A 21,878-nucleotide genomic window follows, 5' to 3' on the forward strand; every position below is an offset into this window, starting at 1 on the left:
TTGTTTTGTATTATGATGATGTTGTGCAGGATGACACTTGTTGCATTGCAGGTTCTAACAAAAGTTTGCATGCAGAATGTATTCACGATTTTCACAGGAAATTTGGTCATTTGCATTTTGAGGCAGTATCTAAAATGCCTGCCTTGGTTGAAGGTATGACTATTAAACCCTGCAGGTACCACATGAAGTGCAAGGCATGCGCAGCAAACAAGGTGAAAATGGCTGCGAAAGGTAAGGTGTCTAGTAGGCAAGCTACAGAACCATACCAAATTATTCATGCTGATTTGGTTGGACCACTAGCGCCCTCTTTGGGTGGGAATAGGTACTTCATGGTTCTTATTGATGCATTTTCCAGGTATATTTTTGTGTACAATCTCAAGCAGAAATCAGAGGCTTTTCCTAGGTTCAAGGAATTCTGTGCTTGGTTGGGAAATGTGCATGGTAAGAAGATACAGATTCTTTTCACCGACCGGGGGGGAGAGTTCACTTCTCAGCAGTTTGAAGCTATTCTGGCTGAGAAAGGAATTCAACACGATTTGTCTAGTCCTCGCTCGCCCTGGCAGAATGGACTTGCGGAACGGGCAAATCAGACTTTGCTTCAAGGGTTAAAAACCTTGCTGCATGATGCAAATCTTCCAGAGAGTTATTGGGCCGAAGCTCTCTCATGTTTCACTTACAGTTATAATCGCAGGTTATCTTCAGCGATTGGTTGTACCCCCTATGAGAAGATGTTTGGCAAGAAGCCATACATCAAACACATGAAAATTTTTGGTTCGGACATGTGGGTTCACTCACCACAAAACTCCAAGTTAGACAAGCGTGGTTTGCATGGTATCTTTCTAGGTTATCAGAAAGGGTCTTACAGAATAATGATGACTGACTCTAAGGAAATTAAGCTCACAAGAAGTGTTGAGTACAATGCCAAGTGGGGGGAGAATGTGGGAATTTTCCAATGTTATCCTGTTGACAGTGATGAGACTGAGGATAGTCAAAAGCAACCGCAACAACCCACACCCACTGATGAAGGTTCTGATTCTGAGTCTGAAACTGAATCGAGTGATTCAGAGGATTTCAAGAGTGCGAAAGCCTCTATGCGACCCTCTGAAAGTTCTGATCAAGAATTGGAGGAACCATTGTTCACAATAGGTCACTTTTCTCCTAAGAAGGAAGAGGAGAGTGTTGAAGACTTAAGGCTAATTCGCAGGTCACAGAGAGCCACAAAAGGCAGACCTCCAAAGAGATTTGCTGATGAGTTTGCTAAGATAGCAGTGACAGCTGTTAAAAGCTCCAAGAAGGTTTTTGAACCTTCAAGTTTCCAAGAAATCCAGGATTTGGATTCAAAGGAAGCTGAGCCATGGTTAAATGCCATGAAGGCTGAGCTTGATTCCTTGGAAAGGAACAAAACATGGGAGCTAGTTCCAGTAGTTCCAGGAATGAAATTGCTTGGAAGCAAATGGGTCTTCAAAGCGAAGACTGATCAAAATGGCAAGATAGTCAGACACAAAGCCAGATTGGTAGCCAGAGGATTTGCACAGGTACCAGGTGAAGACTATCACGAGACCTACTCACCTACAGTGAGGTATGAGAGCATTAGGCTTATGCTCAAGCTAGCTGCAGAGGAAAATCTACACATTAGTCACCATGATGTAAATACAGCTTTTCTGTACGGATCTCTAAATGAATCACTTTATATGCTTCCACCTGATGGCGTACAGGTAAAACAGGGATTTGTTTGTGCTCTGAAAAAGTCCCTTTATGGTCTCAAACAAAGTGCACGGTGTTGGCACACAAAACTCACTGAAGTATTGTTTTCTCTAGGTTTTAAGCAAGGGAAATCTGATCCATGTGTATTTGTCAAAGAGGAGGGGCAAAAGAAACTGTATTGTTTGTTTTATGTTGATGATCTTTTATTCTTTTGGAAAGATGTCACAATGTACAATAACGCCCTAGCTCAACTGAAAGAGCACTTTGACATGAAAGATCTTGGTGAGGTAAACAACTACCTATCTCTGGAAATAGAGAGAGATCAAGATGGTAACATTCTAGTACACCAGTCACGGAAAATTGCTGATGTGTTAAGCAAGCTAAACCTGATGGATGCTAACCTTGTAGACACACCGATGACAACAGGTTATCAGGTAGATGACACTGAAGAAGCATTTTCTGACACTACACTGTACAGAAGTGTGCTAGGCAAGCTAAACTTCATTGCCAGATGTTCAAGACCAGACATTGCTGTTAGCTGTAATTTGCTAAGCAGACAAGTCAACAATCCTACTGTTAAGGATTGGAAAGCTCTGAAACGCATAGCGCGGTATTTGAAAGGCACTATGCATTACAGACTGAGATTTAACAATCAGAAGTCTGGTGGTCTTGAGATATTTGCAGATGCAAGTTTTGGAAGTGACACTACAGACAGGAAAAGTACGTCTGGAGTTTGCTATAAGTACAATCAGGGTCTTTTTGATTGGTCATGCAAGAAGCAAACAACAGTTAGCTTAAGTACTTGTGAAGCTGAACTGAATGCACTGTCTTATTCACTTAAAGATTGTGAATGGTTGTTACAATTGTGCAAAGACATGAAAATTCCTGTCAAATGTCCAATCCAGGTTTACCAGGACAACAAAGCATGTTTGGCTTTGCTGAATTCTGAAGGTTGTAAGCAAAGCACGAAGCACTTGCAATTGAAGTTGCAACATGCTAGGGAACGTATTCAGAAGGGACTCGTAACGGTGTCCTATATGCCAGGTATTGAAATTCCTGCTGATGTATTGTCCAAGATTGTATCAAGGGATCAACACTGTACCTATGTGCAGAAGTTGGGTTTGTACTGATATTGTACGAACACGCTGCCCAGTGATGTTCACAGAAAGGGGGAGGATGTTGGTTTCTGCTTCCCTCACTGAGCAGCAGAAGTGCTTGTCACAAGACAGGTGTTTACATTCCACAGAGTCTGTACTGTTGGAGGTTTTCCCACGGGAACGGGAGACTGGATGTGACGTATACTGGTTTCCTGTTTTTCCCTGCTCTTTGCAGTTTCAGTTAGTGATTCTCTCCGTGCCTTAGAGGAGAGATGACGCTTTCTCTGCTCCGGCAGAGGGAAGATGTTTTTCTGTAACTTACCAGCTTTGAACTGTAAATAAAGTAGTATAGAGCATGTTGGCTCATACTTTTCATCATTCCGCTGTGCACTGGACACTGCTTATCTCCAACATAACATAGGTTCAAGGTGCCATTTAGAATTGGCTTATATATCTAAGCTTTCTAACACTGCGTGTTTCTGTTTTGTGAAATTATATGCAATGCAATAATCTGACACATTCTAGCACTTGTGGTCATCTCTTTAATGTCATCCACACACAGAAGCGCACACAATCCTTTGATTTTAAAAAAATCAAGGAACAATCTGGAAGTTACTTTTCCACACGTTTCTCTTTTTTTTTTTTTTTTTGGAGGGGTGGCCAGGCTAGTGTGTCACCGGAGGCAGTTCAAGGCAGGTTTCTGGCCCCACCCAAAATATAGGCAGAAGGGGCTCTCCAGAGAAGTCACCCATTGTAACGTAGTTTACCTTGCCTGTATCAGCATCAAAAAAGAGAATTTGGCCCACTGCATAATTGACAGCCACCCGGATCCTCCTCAGCTTCGCAGCAGGCAGGCTACGCAGATGCCTCAGTCCCCAGATGCCTTCCTCAGGCGTAAAGTAGAGCATGCCCTTTCTCCTCACAGACTTCCGGGCGATCCCCACAGCCCATTCACCCGAAATGTCCATGGTGACTTCCCAGTAGTGCCTCCCTGCTGTAAACTCTTCACACCCCAGCACGAAGGGACGTCCGCTGAATCTCTCGGGATTGTCCGGCAGCTCTTGATGTGCCTCTTCCCACCTCGCACTTCTACGATCCTCGGACAGGATCAGGTTGGGATGAGCGGTGTCTGGGTCCAGAGTGACACTTGCTATTGGCGTCACAAGGAGAGAAAGGAGGAGAAAAGAAAAGAGGAATCAGCTGGGAGGATAGACATTGTGAGCTTAGATCCACTCCAGGGATCATTGAGGAAGGGGGTTCCTTTCCTGACTGGACTGTGGGCCTCCCCGCGGCTTCACTGCTAGGGTGGCCCAGCTTTGGCCCTCTGTCCTATTTCAAAAGCTCTTTGAAGCCACCTGTCAGAGCTGCCCGAGGTCCCAGCTCACAAAGGACCAACGCCAGTGCGTTACTATTTACAAAAGTCTTTATTGAAGTTCAGTTTCGATTTCAAAGCCGCGGCGCGCAGCTCTACGTCTCAAACTCTAGACCCCTGAAGCTCCGTCTGAATTTCCTCCCCCCAGACACCAGTTTAAGACTCTAGCTTTGCTCCACCTCTTCCTTTGCTCTCTTCTCCTCTGGGCCCGCCTGTCCGCTGGGGTCTCGCCTCTTCTAGACTCTTCTGACGCTGAGGAGTCCCCTGAGTCTTCCCCCTCTCTCCGGCGGGCTTTAGGACCTGGTTCCCAATCCGGGTTTCCTGCTGTGCCGCGCGCCTGTACATTTGAACTTGGCGCGCGCGACCAGCCGGCCACCTTCCTCCTGACCGTTACACTGCTCCTGTCACTGCTTCCCCCTTCGGGGAGGCTAGCTGAACCTGACTTCCCCTCCGTTCCCTCACTCTGCGATGGAGGCGTGGCCAGCCCTGACTCCTCTCCTCTCCCTGCTGGAGGAGAAGCTGGCCCTGATACATGTGACTCTTTCCCCTCACTACGCTCTGGTGGATGAGCTGGTCCTGATCTCCCGCTGCTGCTTTGGGAGTCCCCGCTGGCCCCTTGTTTCTGGTGTGTCCCCCCTGGGACCCCCCCTGCCCTGGCCATCGGCGCCCCCCTCTGGGAATCTTCTGATTCGCTGGAGAGACTCATGGAATCTCTCGGGCCACTTTCATACTCCCCTACGCTGCCCTCAGATTCTTCCCCTTCGCTCTCCATTTCCTCTCTCCCCTGTGCCTCTGCTCCTGAGTCCCTGACACCACCATTCTCTCTCCCAATAGCCAACTGGCCAAGGACGAATAAGGGGAGCAATAAAAAGGTTGGGATCTTAGAAAAGGAGTGACTTTGGACACTGGTTCTGTCCACTGTGGCCCCACCAGCTATCGGCACATTGGCCGCAACAGCTCCCCCGATGGATAACTTTTCCCGCTATCCTTAGTTAACGCAGTGATGGTTTCAGAGCCTGCAAGCAGGGATGGTGGAAGCAGAAAGCCTCCTGAAAGAGCAGACATTCCTTCCTGGTTCTCTGTCAGACCATCTTGACTGTGAGCCCTTGAAGACCTGCTCCCTGCCTTGCAAGCCTATTCCCCCTGGCCAGGACTGACTCCAGCTACAAAAGCTGAGGCTGTTAAACAGACTCTTGGGTTTGGGCATCAGTTAGGGCTTTTGCTGCTATTATTTATGTTACTTCTTTATTTTAGATCTTATGATTTAGGTGGAAGTTGTTCAATTTGGTTGTGTACTTTTTAATGTTTTATTCATTGCATATGACTATTTTCTGTTATTATGTAATTATTTATATGTCGCCAGCCCCCTTGAGCATGGGCTTAACTTTGGAAAGGGGAAGTGCAAATAAAATGATTGATTGATTGAGGCTCCTCAACTTACCTTTCTTCAGAGAGAGTCCTGATGTTAGAATGCCTGTGAAATGGAAAGCAAGAGAGATTAAGCATCACACACTGCCGTGGTATTAATTAATGTTATAGCACAGAAAAAGTTGATATCATCTAAGGCCTGGCTAAACACGAGTTGTGACAGAGTGTCATTGAAACTACCAAACTGATCATTAAATTCACCACAATATTCTTGTGCACACACATCCCCTCACCAAATTCAGTGGGCCTTAAGTCATACAAAGCTTCAGCCACAGAAGTGTGTGAGTTTTTTCAAGTGTCCCTGCATAAATCTGCATGTGGGTGAGACACAGTTGCTGAAGAAATAAACATGTTGCCTTCATGCTTAGATGATGAAGACCAGAGAGGAGGAAGTTGTGGCCTTCACAATGTTGTTGGACTCTGATTATCAATCGGGCTGATGGGAGTTGGAGTCCAAAACAAGCAGAAGGCACCAGGCTGAGAGGCAGTCTCAGCAAATGGCATTTTGAGCTGTGGTTGAAGGACGTCCTTTCCCCCTCAGTGAAATTTAAAGTTACCTTCCCTACTGACCCTCAAGTTCAATTTTTCTGGCTCTCCTAGCATTACAGAGGACACCTTGAGTTTTTCCTCAACCCCATATGGACAAATTCAATATCCAGCATGAAATTCTTGCTGCCATTACCTTTGAAACGCTCCGCAACAGCTTTCAGAAATGGATATATTTCAAAGATGTTCACGATTTTCCACATAAATTCAGGATTGAAAACGTTGGGAGGCCCAAATGTCTGTCTCCCCTCATGCCTGTGGAGAAATAAAAGGTTTAAGTATGGCAGGTGGCTCTCCATCTAACCTCAAATTCCCAAAGGAACCAATAGGAGGAGAGGGGAGAGGATCACAAAGGTCTCATGAAACTGGCTGGTCAGATTCAAGGTGAATAATAAGAGGACAGCTGAAACATATATTGAAATAAGCAGTGCAGGGAATAAAAGTGTGAACAATGGTTTGTTGCTTTCTTAGATACATCCCTGTTTTGGAAGACGGTTGAGACTACCAGGTGGAAACAGAAAGAAAGGAAAGAGAATCAGAATAAACGAGAGATAGAAACTGAGAAAAGGAAGTTTGGAAGTGAAAATAGGAACTTTAGAAAAAGTAGGCCCCTATTGATTTGTTAAAAGTTGGAGGTCACAAAGACCCATACTGTCCCCTTGGGAACAACGGGTGTTTTTCCTGCAGTCCATATCCTTCACAGAACCGCAAAGCGCAAAGGAAATGAAGAGGGATCTGCTTACCTCTGCAGAGTGCTTCTAATATCCTGCAGGGGAAAGAGAAAAAGAAGAGAGAACTCAGCATCCACGACTGGCCATACATCGAAGCCCACGCCCCATGCCTCAGTCCAAGCAGGGTAATGTCATAAAACCAGAGCACAGCCTCTTAAATGAAGCCCTGAGCAGGAACAAAAGAGGACCAGTAAGGTATCAGACCAAGAGTCCACCTATTTTCAGCCCAACTCAGGTAATATAACCACAGAAGGGAAAACTTCTTAAAAGAAGCCCTGAAATGACAAACTGTCCCACACCTTAAAAGGAAAAAAATAAGGCTCTGTTCATTGCAGGGATCAGGCTGAGGGATCCAGCCAGTCCACAAGCAGGCCAGGATTGGAAGGCAACACCACTAATTTGGGAGCCAGCAGCAGGCCCATCATCAGCCAAGAGCAGAAAACATCTGATTCCATCATCGTTAAGTAACAAATTAAGGTACACATTCTCTGCTTGTCCTCTTAGATGCTCCTGCACCTAACATAAGAGAACCGGCTACCAGCTCCACAAAACCAAGCAACGTCATTTGTGAATAATGATAGAGGCAGAGACTGGTCTGGTCGTGGCCTTGACCTGGAGAAAAGCTTGGGCTGCTTATGCCACTCTCCTACCTGCAAGAATTCACTGGGGGGCTGCCGAAGCTTCTCCTCCAGCTCCCGGATGATATTTTGAAGAGAGTCAAGTTCTCTGGAGAGGCCGCCCAGCTGCTCATTCAATTTCCTTGTAATCTCTTTCTCCACCTCTTCCATCTGCTTCAGCAGCTGGTTTTCCCATTCTTCCAGAAACAAATGTTGTTGCTTAAATTCATCCTTCATCTTCTGCCTATGAGACGTTAGTTTCTCCTGCAAGAAAGATGGAAAGAAAAACAGGCTGTTAGCAACATTGCCACTCCTTGTGCAGCATAAAGAGGGTTTGAGGATTACTGCAGGGGAACAGGCTGGGTGCTTCTGAATTTTTAGATTTTCACAGATGATGCGTCAGTTTTCAAGCAAAGGAAAACTTCCCTTCCCATCAGAACAGGTGTCCCCAAATAAATAGACATCTAAAAGAGTGGAGCTGCCTGATGGCTTCAGGGTGTAATTTTTTATCCCCCCACCAAACAATAGTTCTTTTGATTATTTGCTTACTTCCCAGTAGGAGCGACACTTACAAGCAGCCTTTGAATTGTGTCTTCTGTTCTTCTATTACACCTCAGGTTTTCTGCCTTCAGCCCCTTCAGAGTCTCCAGGCCCCTGCAGAGCTGATCCTGAAAAGAAAAGCGAAAGTTCCCATTTGGGTCCTGGTGAGAGGTTTCTAGGCAATAACTATCATAATCATCCGTGAGACAGAGAGAAGAAAAGGAAAGAGAGAGGACAGCTGAATTATGTTATTGTTCCCCTGTTTTTGAGATTTAAGAGCCTGCTTCTGCCATCCAGAGTATTGAGCCTACAAGAGTTGCAACTGATGAGTGTTATGGAGAAATGTTGAGCTATCTCTAAATTTATTCTGGCAGGGGAAGAAAACCAAGAATAAAGTATAAATTGTTAACAAATACAGTCATACCCCATTTTGCATCCACTTCATGTTGCGTCTTTTCAAGTTGTGTCCCACAGCAACCCGGAAGTACCAGAACAGGTTACTTCCAGGTTTTGCCGCTCGCGCCTGTGCAGAAGAGCCAAATCACACTGTGTGCCTGCACAGAAACGGCAGTCTAGTTGCGTTTTTTCGGGATGCAGCCGGGCCTCCGCAATGGATCCCCTTCATAACTGGAGGCACTACTGTACTAAGGAAATAGGTGGCTTCTCCCTGCCAGATTTGAGAATATACAGTGGTGCCCCGCAAGACAAACGCCTCGCAAGACGAAAAACCCGCTAGACGAAAGGGTTTTCCGTTTTGGAGGCGCTTCGCAAGACGAATTTCCCTATGGGCTTGCTTCGCAAGACGACAGCCCATAGGGAAATCTCCGGGACAGTGGGGAAGCGCAGCGCGTCTTCCCCGCTGTCCTCAGACCTCCTCCGAAGCCTGGCGGCGGGGCGGGGACACCTCCTCCCGCCGCCGGGCTTCGGAAGGATGCCCCGATGCCGGGCGGCGGGGCGGGAAATCCTCCCTCCGCCGCCCGGCATCGGAACGATGCCCCGAAGCCGGGCGGCGAGGCGGGAACGCCTCCCCCCGCCGCCCGGCTTCGGGGCATCGTCCCGATGCCAGGCGGCGGGGCGGGAACGCTTCCCCCCGCCGCCCGGCATCGGAACGATGTCCCGAAGCTGGGCGGCGGGGCGGGAAAGCCTCCCCCCGCCGCCCGGCATCGGAACGATGCCCCGAAGCCGGGCGGTGAGGCGGGAACGCCTCCCCCCGCCGGCCGGCTTCGGGGCATCGTCCCGATGCCGGGCGGCGGAGGGAGGATTTCCTGCCTTCCCAGGGGCTTTTAAATCGCCCCGGACAGCGGAGAAGTCCTCCGCTGTCCGGGGCGATTTTAAAATGCCGCCCGCCAGAAGAGGTCGGGGGAAGGCGGTTTCCATAGGAACGCATTAATTGATTTTCAGTGCATTCCTATGGAAAACCGTGCATCGCAAGACGAAAAACTCGCAAGACGAAGAGACTTGCGGAACGAATTAATTTCGTCTTGCGAGGCACCACTGTACTATGAGGCATCCTGTCTATGCTGGCTTCAGGAGTGGATTGATTTAAAGAATGTGGATATTTTGGATTTAGAAGGTCATAACAATAGATTTGGTTGGCATGCATATTTATGGTATGAAAAGACAAATGTGCATAAAGGTTTCCTAAACCACATGGTAAGAACATAGATCTACCAACTGTGGGACAAATAAAAAAAATTATTGGAATAGAAACACCCTGGTGGCTCTCACCACTGGAAGCGTTATCTGTGAAAAAACTTAATGCAAAAAGTGAGTGGGTGACTTATAAAGAGTTGTTATTTGAAGTAGATAATCAATTGAAAATAAAAAATGGAGGACATTTGATAACATACTGGCTGCAATACCACCAACTAAATGATGTGTTTATGAAAGATTGAAGGAATGGTTTTAATACAGAAACTTCAAGGTTCAAAAAAGAATTATTGGAGAATAATTTAAAATTGGTTTCAAAAATGTATAAGTTGTTGTTAGAATGGTATACTAAAGATGTAGTGAAATCAGTAATGATACAATGGGCAAGGGACATTGCATATAATATCCAATTGGCATCATGGGGAAAAATATGGAGGGAAGATCTAAAATTTACAGCATGTTATACGTTGAAAGAGAATTACATGTATAGGAAAATGATGTATCGTTGATACCTAACTCCTACTAAATTGACAAAAATGTATAGAACTGCCACAGATACATGTTGGAAGTGTAAACAGAAGGAAGGATGTGGACATGTGGGGGGGAGCATATTGGGAAATGATTTATAATGAGCTGAAAAATATGTTTAAAATAACTTTTGTTAAAAAAACCTGAAGCTTTTTCATTTGGAATTTTAGGTCCAGAAATACTGAAGGATTTAAAGAGACTATTTATGTATGCCACAACAGCTGCTCGGAAGCTACTTGTCCAAAGATGGAAGGAGGACAACTTACCTACATAAGAAGAATGGCTGATAAAGATGATGGACTACACTGAATTGGCGAAAATGATCGGGAAGATCAGAGATCAAGAGGACAATACATACTCAATAATGGAGAATTTTTTTAAGTTACTTGAAAGAACATTGTATACAATTGAAAACATTGGCAGGATTTTAAAAACACTTGCAATGAAGGGAGAACTATGATAAAAATTGAGATTTAGTTGATTGTAGCAGCAGCATGGCGAGGGGGGGGGGTGTTGTTTGGTTAATGCTGTGGGAACAAACGGCTTGCTTTGTAAAAAAAAAATCAAAAAATCTTGCATATATCCAAGCACGTGGATCTCAACTTTGACTGTAAATCTGAAATCTGCTCCTCCTGTGAAACAGCACACCAGGTCCTGCACTAATAGCCTAAGATCAAGCACCAATGATAGACTTATATTAATACAACTGGTTTAAAACTCACGAATCTTGAGTTCTTTGCATAGTTTAGGGCTGGCAACAGGAGAAAGCAGCGTTGTTTTATGCCTCTAATGTTGTTGGGTTTTTTTGTGAAGGGCAGTATCTGTATATATAAATAGATTTGCTAACATGGAAATACAACCAAGGGGAGAAATCTTCACCTCTTGATCTGATCCATCACACTATTTTTTCCTATTCTCCTTGGACACTGTTGCAAAGAAGAATCTGCCCTTATAGAGTCCTTTGCAGGTTCTCCATCGGTAGGAGAAAATAACAGAGGCCAACCAGAGAATATTGAGAAGCAAAGCAGCTAGTAAGCCTGATCTTTATTAAAGCTGTTGCAACAGGGTGCTCCCCCACAGGGAGAAGGAGGAGGACCCAGAACAAAGGTGTGCCCACCCATATATAGACATTTTGAAATTCCCTGCCCTGCAGCCCAAGACCACTCCCCACAATCATCATAGCTACATCACAGAAAAGGTGATCTACAACAGGAATTTAAATGTTGTTGTTTTTACTGTCTGCCAGGTTATCTGATAATGCCTTATCTGATTGCCTTTCCTGATAGTCTGGCCATTTCTTTGAGATGATGATTACCCAATTCCTGAGACAATGGGAAGGTTCCCTCACCCCCTCCCTCCTTGCAGAGAAAACATTTGGTCAGTTTGGGCGTCAAAATGGTTTCAGGACTGTCTTCCTGAGCTGCTTCAGACTTGTGGTTTATATATTTATGTGTGTGTTTGCTTGGTACATTTATGAAGCATATATATGTGTGTGTGTGTGACCTTAAAATTTTTATTACAACTTTTCATTGCATTGTCTTTTGTGCGCCTAAAATATTTATCTTAAATTTACGCCAGTATGCCAACTACTGCACAACTCCCACTTTATAACAGCAAGCATCTCTGAGATGCCCAAAGTGCCATCTTCCTAGATTTTATTATTTGATTGCCTTTTTAAAGCAATTGTACATTTCTTTCCATCCCAAATAAATCAATGTATTAGTTATTTCCTGACTTGCAATGCTTGCTCTGCTCTTTGAATTAGATTCTGAAACAGGAAAGGCAGTTTGCAAAGTGCACTCATTTGAGCTGCATTTATTTTTCCTAGAAAGGCCACCTTAACATTGTTCAATCTTTCTAGATCAGCTTAATTATCATTTTTTTACACAATCATACCTAATACACACATCTAGTGGAGTCTTATAAGGCAAAGCAAGCCTCAGTCCCATAAAAGCCAATGTCTGTCTTAGGATGTGTAAAATATAGTTAGATGAGGGGCCTCCTGAGCATGTGCAGAGTCAGTTGACAGCAGGCTGCATCCCTCACACTTAGGATTAGAGGGATAAACGCTCAGAGGAGACAGGGGTTTGTGGACAGCCTTTAACCTTGATTGCTGAATGGCTCAGTTTGTTAGAGCATGGTGCTTATAACATGAAGGTTGCAGGTTTGATCCCCTTATGGGACAACTGCATCTTCCTGCATTGCAGGGGGTTGGACTAGATCCTCAGGATCTTTTCCAAGTCTACAATGCTATGATTTGAATTCCCATCATCTATACTAGCCGTTCCTATTAATGGTTCATTCTTACCTTGTAGTCTTGGACGGCTTCTTCCACTGGAACCACCCTGTGGCCGCTGTGCCCTTGGGATGTGTCACACTCCCCACAGAAGGGGGCTTCATCGTCCTGGCAAAAGAGGTCCAGGGTCTTCTGGTGCCTCTGACAATCCGAGCGCCTCCTTTGAGCCTCTCTCTCCTCAGAATGATCCCACTCACTGATGATTCCGACCATATTTGTGAGAAGCCTGTTTTGCTTGTAGTCTGTTTTTACAGCCTTTCTGCACTCGGGGCACTTGGTTTTCTTACCAGACTCCTTCCAGCACCTCAAGATGCAGCTTTCGCAGAAGTTGTGCCTGCAGCCCAGTTCCACCGGACGAGTAAAGTAACTGAGGCAGATGGAGCAGGTGACTTCACTCCGGATCCTCTTCCTGTACCTCTCCTCAGCCATGGCTCCACTCCTGTTGTGAGGGACCACTCTCCTTCTCCAGAAGCAGCCGCACCTGGAAGAGAGATGGAGCAGAGTCAGGATCCCTGTGAACTTTAATCTGAAATGGGAAATGTAAGCCCTGCCCCATCTGCATGGACCTTCTCAGCAGTGGGACCCGCCATGTGCAACGCCCTCCCATCAGATGCCAAGGAGATGAAAGAAATACACAACTTTCAGAAGATACAGAAGGCAGCCCTGTATTGGGAAGCTTTTAATGTTTGGCGTTTTATTACATTTTATATGTGGGATCAAAGAAATGCATCTCCTACACGCTGGAAAGAAAGATGATCACCCTCCCTCAAGTATTTAGGAAAGGCAGATCTCATCACAAAGGGGGACAGATTCCTCCTGTGTTCAATGGTTTTCAATTGCATTTTGTTCCTTCATATATATTTTTTTCTTGAATGGTATTTTAATGTTTGCCATTTACATTCCAAGTAATTCACAAAATACAATCGAAAATCAACATGGATATTTTTAAGCTTGCCACTGAAGCTTGTTGGTAAATCCCTGGTCCAGAAACAGCTTCGTTTGTATTTTATTTTATTTTATTTAACACACACACCACTTTTTAAAATAAAATCTCTAGGCAATTGACAATAAAGTTTTATGTTTAAACGACATGGGAAAGGAGGTAAACCGGGGGCTGGATGTGAGAGAGGCACTTTTCACTTCATTTTAAAAAATCATGAGGATGGTTCCCATGATATAGATTACAAGTGGACGCCGTATTATTTGCCGCGTTTCTTAGCTGCTGTGCACAAAAACGTGGCTCTTATCGAATTAGCAAAGTAAAAGATGGAGAGGTTAAATCGGTTAAAATCCAGGTGTAAACAGAGAGCAAAACCGCGTGCAATAGGAAAGTCCTAAAACAGTCATCCGGCAACACAAATAACACAAACATCCAGCAACACAAACACGCCGCTGCCAATCGTGGGAAGTGCTAAAAAGAGCGTGGATGGCGCTGGAATTTTTGGGAGCTAAACTCCCCCAAAAAGCCGCACCTGGAGATGCAGGATTTGAACCTGCGACCTTCTGCACTCAAAGCAGATGAGAGAAGACGGACACACACATTGAAGTTACGGCTTCGTGAGAAATTCATCTGCCTCTCCCCCCACCCCGCCCCGTTTTTCTTTCTAATTTAACAGCAATTTCTGAGAAATCTGAACCCTTCATTTCATACACAGGTTTTCTATAGCTCACTCAGCTCGCGGAAAGAGACCTGCAGTCCCGATTCTTTTAAAGAATCGCCAGGGATGTCCAGGAAGGACAAAACCGAGGCCAGGGGGGAAGAACCACCGTCATTCATCTTCCCATCGCTAAATAAAACGCACCCACACGTATCGTGTACACGTGAGGCCATCCCCACGCAAGGAGCCCGCAGCTTTACGCGTGAACTTGTTGAGCCATAAATCTCGCCCAACTCCTTGATCGGGGTCTGCAAATGGGGTCGGAGAAAAAGATTACCTTTATTTTTCCGAGTCCGGGCAGAGCAGAGAGAGGGAGCAAAGGAAAGAGAGGGGGGTATTACAAAATAAAAGCCATTCACACGACTGTGTACACGTATCTTCCACGCGACATACTGGGGGAAAGGGTCCTGCCGGGTGAGGCGCGCCTATTGCGCAATGAATGTCTCTCACCTTAGAGATCTTGAGACGAGATCGGTGAGCAAAGCGGATCCGAACCGGAGATTCCTTCCGTCTCCACGTCCGGCCAAAGCAGGAATTCGTAGCGCTCCTAATCCGGCGGAGAGAGGAGCAAGGAGACCCCTTTTTGCCTGATCCGGAGCAGCAAGAGGAGGAGCCGAAGCAGCAGGCAACGAAATCAAAATCGCCGCCGCGAGAAAAGGAGCCAGTCAGAGACTGCAACTCTGTGGATGAATGGATATTGGTTGTGAATGGAGAAGCGGGGGCGGGCCGACGCCGCTTCACTTGGCAGCCAATCAGCTCTTGCGAGGCTCCAAAATGCAGATCTGCGATTCTTATCCCTACATATGGAGAATTGAGGCAATCGTAATCAATTCAGGCAAGGTCGCATCCCTGCTCTTATTCTGCATTCAAAGAGGGGGTGCGTGTCTGCATTTCAGAAAAGCATTTTATTGCATTTCACACATAATCAGTGCTTGCTTTTTTCTATTAAAAAAATATTGGGGTACTCTCACTTTCCTACTCATATTGAAATACTGCCCCTCAGTGAGGCCAGACTTAGATTCACAAAATGTTTAGGGGTATGCGTACCCCTGCGTACTCCCAGAAAAAAAGCACTGAATATAATAAACATAATTTGCAATCAACAACAACCATAGCTGCTAGTTTGTCCTTTCTTTGGGGGAAGCAGGGAGCGGAACAGCAGCTTAAAAGTTAGAACCAGGAGCAACAGCAATATGCTGTTGAAGCACTGATTCTTCAACCTCAACTTCGTTGGTGTTGTAAATAAAAAATATGCCCTTTTCCCTTATGGGGTATCCAAGAGCCCATATAGAGTCCTTACATAGGTTCCCTATGAGATGCCATGGCATTTGGCAGTAGGCATTGGTAAGAAGGGGTTAAGAGGATGTGTGGGGGGGAGGAATGCCATCACCTTCCCCCAGCAAACGAAGGGTGGTCCATTAAAGGACTGGGGGGGGGGCGTGGCCCTGTCCAAAGCCTATGGACCAATGCCTAAGCCAATGCCTCTCATTCCTGAATTCAATGAAGTTATGGCCTAATTCGCCCAATTAACTTTAAATTTGGTGTCTCGTGTCTTTATTTATCCTGGTGGGGGGCGGGAACTCGCCACGCAAATAAAAAATATGCCCTTTTCCCTTATGGGGTATCCAAGAGCCCATATAGAGTCCTTACATAGGTTCCCTATTGGTAGGAGAAAATAACAGAGGCCAACCAGAGAATATTGAGAAGCAAAGCAGCTAGTAAGCTTGATCTTTATTAATCTGATGCAACAGGGTGCTCCCCTCACACGCCGGAGAGGAAGAGGACCCCCAAAAATGCTGTGCAAGGGCTTATAAAGACTTTTGAAATTCCCATTCTGTAGATCAAGACCACCCCCAGAAACATTATGCATTCATCACAGAAGGGGTATAACGTAAGACCACCCCTCAGATACACCCCAGAAAAGGCGGTCTGAAACAGAACATTTGCATGTTGTTTTTTCTCCTGTCCCAGTTTATCTCCTGTCTGGCAGGTTACTTGATTGGATTGCCTGGGGAGCCTGGCCATTCTTTTGTAGTGGTAAAATACTTATTTCCTGGCCCAGGTCACAGGCTCACACCTTATTCATATCTTAAATATGTCCTTAAGACAGGATTTGTGAGGAAAGAGACAATGGGGAGACTTTTCCAGTTTGACCTTGCAGAGAAAACATTTGGTCAGTTTAGGAATCAAAATGGTTCCAGGTTGGCCTCCCTGTGTTGATCTATGTATGTGCGGTTATGAACATTGCCATATATCTAAGACAATAAAAGTCCTATCACATTGGACTGGTCATGTTGTGTGGATGCCTGATTATCATCTTCCAAAGCAACTACTCTATTCCAAACTTAAAAATGGAAAGCATAATGCTGGAGGTCAACAAAAGAGGTTCAAAGACTCTCTCAAGGCAAATCCCAAAAAAATGTAGTATAAACACTGACAAGTGGGAAACACTGGCCTGCAAGTGCTGCAGTTGGAGAACAGCCTCTACTAAAGGTGTCATGGGCTTTGAAGACTCTCGAACTCAGGACGCAAGGGAGAAACATGCTAAGAGGAAGGCACGCTTGGCAAATCCACACCGTTATCAGCTCCCACCCGGAAACCAATGTCCCCACTGTGGAAGGACGTGTGGATCCAGAATTGGCCTCCACAGTCAGTTATGGACTCATTGTTAAAACCGTCTTTATGGAAAACAATCTTACGCAGCTACGAGTGATCACCAAAGAAGAAAGAAGATGACACACAACATCTGCAGATGAGGCAGTGGATGATCCCACCCACATAACTGATCACATGACACAGCACACGCACACCATTTGAATGGCAGTTTCCATCCACTTTGCCACTTTCTGGCCCCCAGAAATATTTTATAGGAGTTGGCTGCTATGCCAGAGCAAAACTTCACAGATTTTGATACCCTCAGGCTGAGATTCTGATAGGCATGGGGAGAGTCTGTGCATTTAAAGCCTTTGAGGAATTCCCCTTTTTTGCAATAGCATTACCAGAGGGAGTGGGACTTTGATTGGATCTTCTACTCATGATCAATCTGCAATTGAAGTGAGACAAACTTATCTCTTGCATGAAGCAGCTGCCTTCTGGCATGCCTTGCAAGAATAGCTGCCCTTCCCTGCTCCAAAGGGTGTGTCTAAAAGGGAAGGTGGGGTTGGGATTGCTGACAATGGAATGCACCTCCAGGGGTGAAGCCAAAAACTGTTAATAACAGCACCCAAGTGACCTCGGAGGGGCACAAGCCTGGGCAGTGTGTTTGAAGGTCCTGGGCTGCCCAGAGGATAAGAAACACACACCCCCTCTCGGCCTCAGGGATGTGGTCCAAAAGAAAGCAGAGCAAGAGGTTTGGCACCAGCTGGGCTGCAAGAGTTGCCAAGGAGGTGCACAAGGCAACATTCAATGTCTTAAGGACGTTAATATTTTGTTGGAAGCTGCCCAGAGTGGCTGGGGGAACCCAGCCAGATGGGCGGGGTATAAATAAATTATTATTATTATTATTATTATTATTATTATTATTATTATTATTATTAATTAAATACTTTTATTTTGCTTTAAACAAATACATATAAATATAGACAACCAAAATTACAAAAGAAGATTCCTTATAATAATAATAATAATAATGAGAAAAGCTGAAAAACTACAAAAAATATCAAAGTACATGGCATCAAACATAAGCCATTATGGGAAAGAAAAAAAGAAAAAGGAAAGGAGGAGGATGGAGGGGGGAGGAAAAAAAAAGAAACAGAAAAAAAGAGGAAGATGAGCCAAAACACAAAAAGGCTCATCTATTGTACGCTTCCATCAAGGTCACAACAGATCATTTTTCTTATCAATTCTCTCTATCTGCATTCCAAAGAATCCCTCATCTTGGTATCAGGGAACATTTCCCAATGCAGTATCATTCTAAACATAACCAGGTTTTCTTGATGAACCCTTGTCCCCTAGAGAATTATTTAAACATTTCCAGTCTTCTTTCACCATCTTTTTAGGTTTATCTCTTATTGAATCTGTCAGCTTCGCGAGCTCCAAGTACAGTGGTACCTCGGGTTACATACCCTTCAGGTTACACACTCCGCTAACCCAGAAATAGTGTTTCAGGTTAAGAACTTTATTTCAGGATGAGAACAGAAATTGTGCTCCAGTGGGGCGGCAGCAATGGGAGGCCCCATTCGCTAAAGTGGTGCTTCAGTTTAAGTGCAGTTTCAGGTTAAGAAAGGACCTCCGGAACGAATTAAGTACTTAACCCGAGGTACCACTGTACTCGCACAATTTGACTACCCATTCATCTTTATTGGGTGTATTTTTATCTTTCCAGTGTTTTGCCACTATAACCCTTGCTGCTGACGTCCCATACATAAATAACCTGGTTTTATTTTTGGGAATATTATTATTATTCTTTTCTTTTCCCGCAAGGCAGTGGAGGTTTAGGATCCAAGTTTTCCTCCTCCTCCTTGATGGACTATTCCCAGGTGGAGGAGCTCCAGCTGTCCCTTGGGCTAGTGATAATCTTGCAAATAATATGCAGAAACACAAACAGTAAAAAAAAGCGAAGCAGCCAGATGGAATTGTTTGTGGTGAAAAACCGACACCTTGTGGCCAAATGTGGAAATAAATGCATTTTAAAAATTTTGTAGACTGGTTTATAGCTTTAACATGAAATGTTTGGTAATGTGGAATTAAGGACCTAATTTACAAACGAGAGGGTGATTTTAAAAGTTGATATAAGGTAAAGAAGTGACTATTGAAATGCGACAGATATGTTAAAGGGAAGTCAGAAAAGAGGAAGGTCGATGCTCTTTTTGAGTAATAATGTAAGCTGTAGATATGTGTAATGTAATGAAATGAAATATGGAAAACTCAATAAAAATAATGTAAAAAATAATAATAAAATTGTAGACGGAAGGCAAAAACAGCTGGTTGTAGCATGCAGCCCTTTATTCCTAATTCCCAGTTACTTATTTGACAGAGATGCCAGGGCAAAATTACAGCTGCCAAGATGCTTCAGGAAGGAGTGTCACACGCTTTAAATGTGTGTTAGATCCTTGGCCACTGGCAATGCTGGCTGAGGCTTGTTTATTTATTTAAATCTACACCCAATACTTTCCTCCAAAGGACCCCAGAGCTTTGGGAGCTGGCAGTTCAATAGCATCCAGATCAGAGGGCACCCCGTTGGCTACCTCTGCACTAGATTTTAGGATGTATGGCTGATTGCTTACTCGAGAGAGACAATGTCCCTGTGATTCTGGACAAACAGAAACAATAGAGCATGTGCTTCTCCAGTGCCAATATTATAGAGACATCCATATTAGCCTCATCTCCCCACTACTCCATAAATGCCCAGGGCGCACAGGACAATTCTTTACCTCCCTGCTGCTTTCAGATACTAACCCTGCTACAACATACAATGTTGCCAGGTTCTGCATTTGTTGCTGTTTAGTTGTGTCCGACTCTTTGTGACCGCATGGACCAGAGCACGCCAGGCACTCCTGTCTTCCACTGCCTCCCGCAGTTTGGTCAGACTCATGCTGGTAGCTTCGAGAACACTGTCCAACCATCTCGTCCTCTGTCGTCCCCTTCTCCTTGTGCCCTCCATCTTTCCCAACATCAGGGTCTTTTCCAGGGAGTCTTCTCTTCTCATGAGCTGGCCAAAGTATTGGAGCCTCAGCTTCAGGATCTGTGCTTCCAGTGAGCCCTCAGGGCTGATTTCCTTCAGAATGGAGAGGTTTGATCTTCTTGCAGTCTATGGGACTCTCAAGAGTTTCCTCCAGCACCATAATTCAAAAGCATCAATTCTTCGGCGATCGGCCTTCTTTATAGTCCAGTTCTCACTTCCATACATCACTACTGGGAAAACCATGGCTTTAACTATACAGACCTTTGTTGGCAAGGTGATGTCTTTGCTTTTTAAGAAGCTGTCTAGGTTCCCTTCATGGATCACTGCCTTGCCGTGGCGATGGGGCTTGAATAACTCAGAGAAGCTATGAGCTATGCCATGCAGGGCCACCCAAGATGGACAGGTCATAGTGGAGAGTTTTGACCAAATGTGATCCACCTGGAGCTGGAACCGGCAAGCCACTCCCGTATCCCTGCCAAGAAAACTCCATGGACAAAGACAACAGGCTGCATAGCAGCGTTCAAAATTAATCAGATGATGACCTGTGCCACAAACTAGCTTGAACCCAAACTATGAACATTTATATCAGAGCGCTCTGTAAACTGATAGCCATAGCTTTTTATATACAGTGGGATCTCGGTTCACGAACTTAATCCATTCTGGAATAATAATAATAATAAATTTTATTTATATCCCGCCCTCCCCAGCCGAAGCCGGGCTCAGGGCGGCTAACAACACCAAAATAGTGCGACATTATAAAAACATTATAAAAATTAATTAAAATCAAGATTGATGGCAGCCATAAAGTTTTGTAAAGGTTGCCAGAGGAGGGAGTCAGGCTGCGCCCTAACCAAAGGCCTGGCGGAACAGCTCTGTCTTGCAGGCCCTACGGAAAGATGTCAAGTCCTGCAGGGCCCTTGTCTCTTGTGACAGAGCATTCCACCAGGTTGGAGCCGCAGCCGAAAAGGCCCTGGCTCTAGTTGAGGCCAGCCTAACCTCTCTGTGGCCTGGGACCTTCAAGGTGTTTTTGTTTGAAGACCGTAGGTTCCTCTGTGGGGCATACCAGGAGAGGCGGTCCCGTAGGTACGAGGGTCCTAGGCCGTATAGGGCTTTGAAGGTTAAAACCAGCACCTTAAACCTGATCCTGTACTCCACCGGGAGCCAGTGCAGCTGGTATAGCACTGGATGAATGTGATCTCGCAGCGAAGACCCCGTAAGGAGTCTCGCTGCGGCATTCTGCACCCGCTGGAGTTTTTGGGTCAGTCTCAAGGGCAGCCCCACGTAGAGCGAGTTACAATAATCCAGTCTGGAGGTGACCGTCGCGTGGATCACAGTAGCTAGGTCAGGGCGAGAGAGGTAAGGAGCCAACTGCTTAGCTTGGCGGAGATGAAAAAATGCCGCCTTTGTAATAGCTGCAATCTGCGCCTCCATGGAGAGGGAGGTATCGAAGATTACACCCAAACTCTTAACGGACGGTGCTGGCACTAATTGCACCCCCGCAAGAGATGGGAGCTGCCCCCTCAGTCCCATATCATCCCGTCCCAGCCAGAGGACCTCTGTCTTCGAAGGATTTAACTTCAACCGGCTCCCACGCAACCATCCAGCCACAGCTTCCAAGCATCTGATCAGTGTGTCTGGGGCCGAGTCAGGATGGCCATCCATCAACAGATAGAGTTGGGTGTCATCAGCATACTGATGGCAGCCCAGCCCAAAACTCCTGACAAGCTGGGCGAGGGGGCGCATAAAGATGTTAAAAAGCATCGGGGAGAGAATCGCACCCTGAGGCACTCCACACACCAAGGAGTGGCGCGATGACAATTCCCCCCCAAGCGTCACCCTCTGTCCCCGACCAGAGAGAAACGAGCGCAGCCATTGAAGGACTGTGCCCTGGATCCCCACGTCCATTCTTGGTTTAAGTCCATTCTTAAACCAAAACCGTTCTTAAACCGAGGCGCGCTTTCCCTAATGAGGCCTCCCGCCGCCAGTGCCCTTCCACCGTTTGGCTTCTGTTCATAAACCAAGGTAAAGTTCGCAAACCAGGACACTATTTCCAGTTTTGCGGAGTTCGTAAACAAAATAGTTTGTAAA

The sequence above is a fragment of the Podarcis melisellensis genome (assembly GCF_964234715.1).
Source record: "Podarcis melisellensis genome assembly, chromosome: 2".
Taxonomy (NCBI): domain Eukaryota; kingdom Metazoa; phylum Chordata; class Lepidosauria; order Squamata; family Lacertidae; genus Podarcis; species Podarcis melisellensis.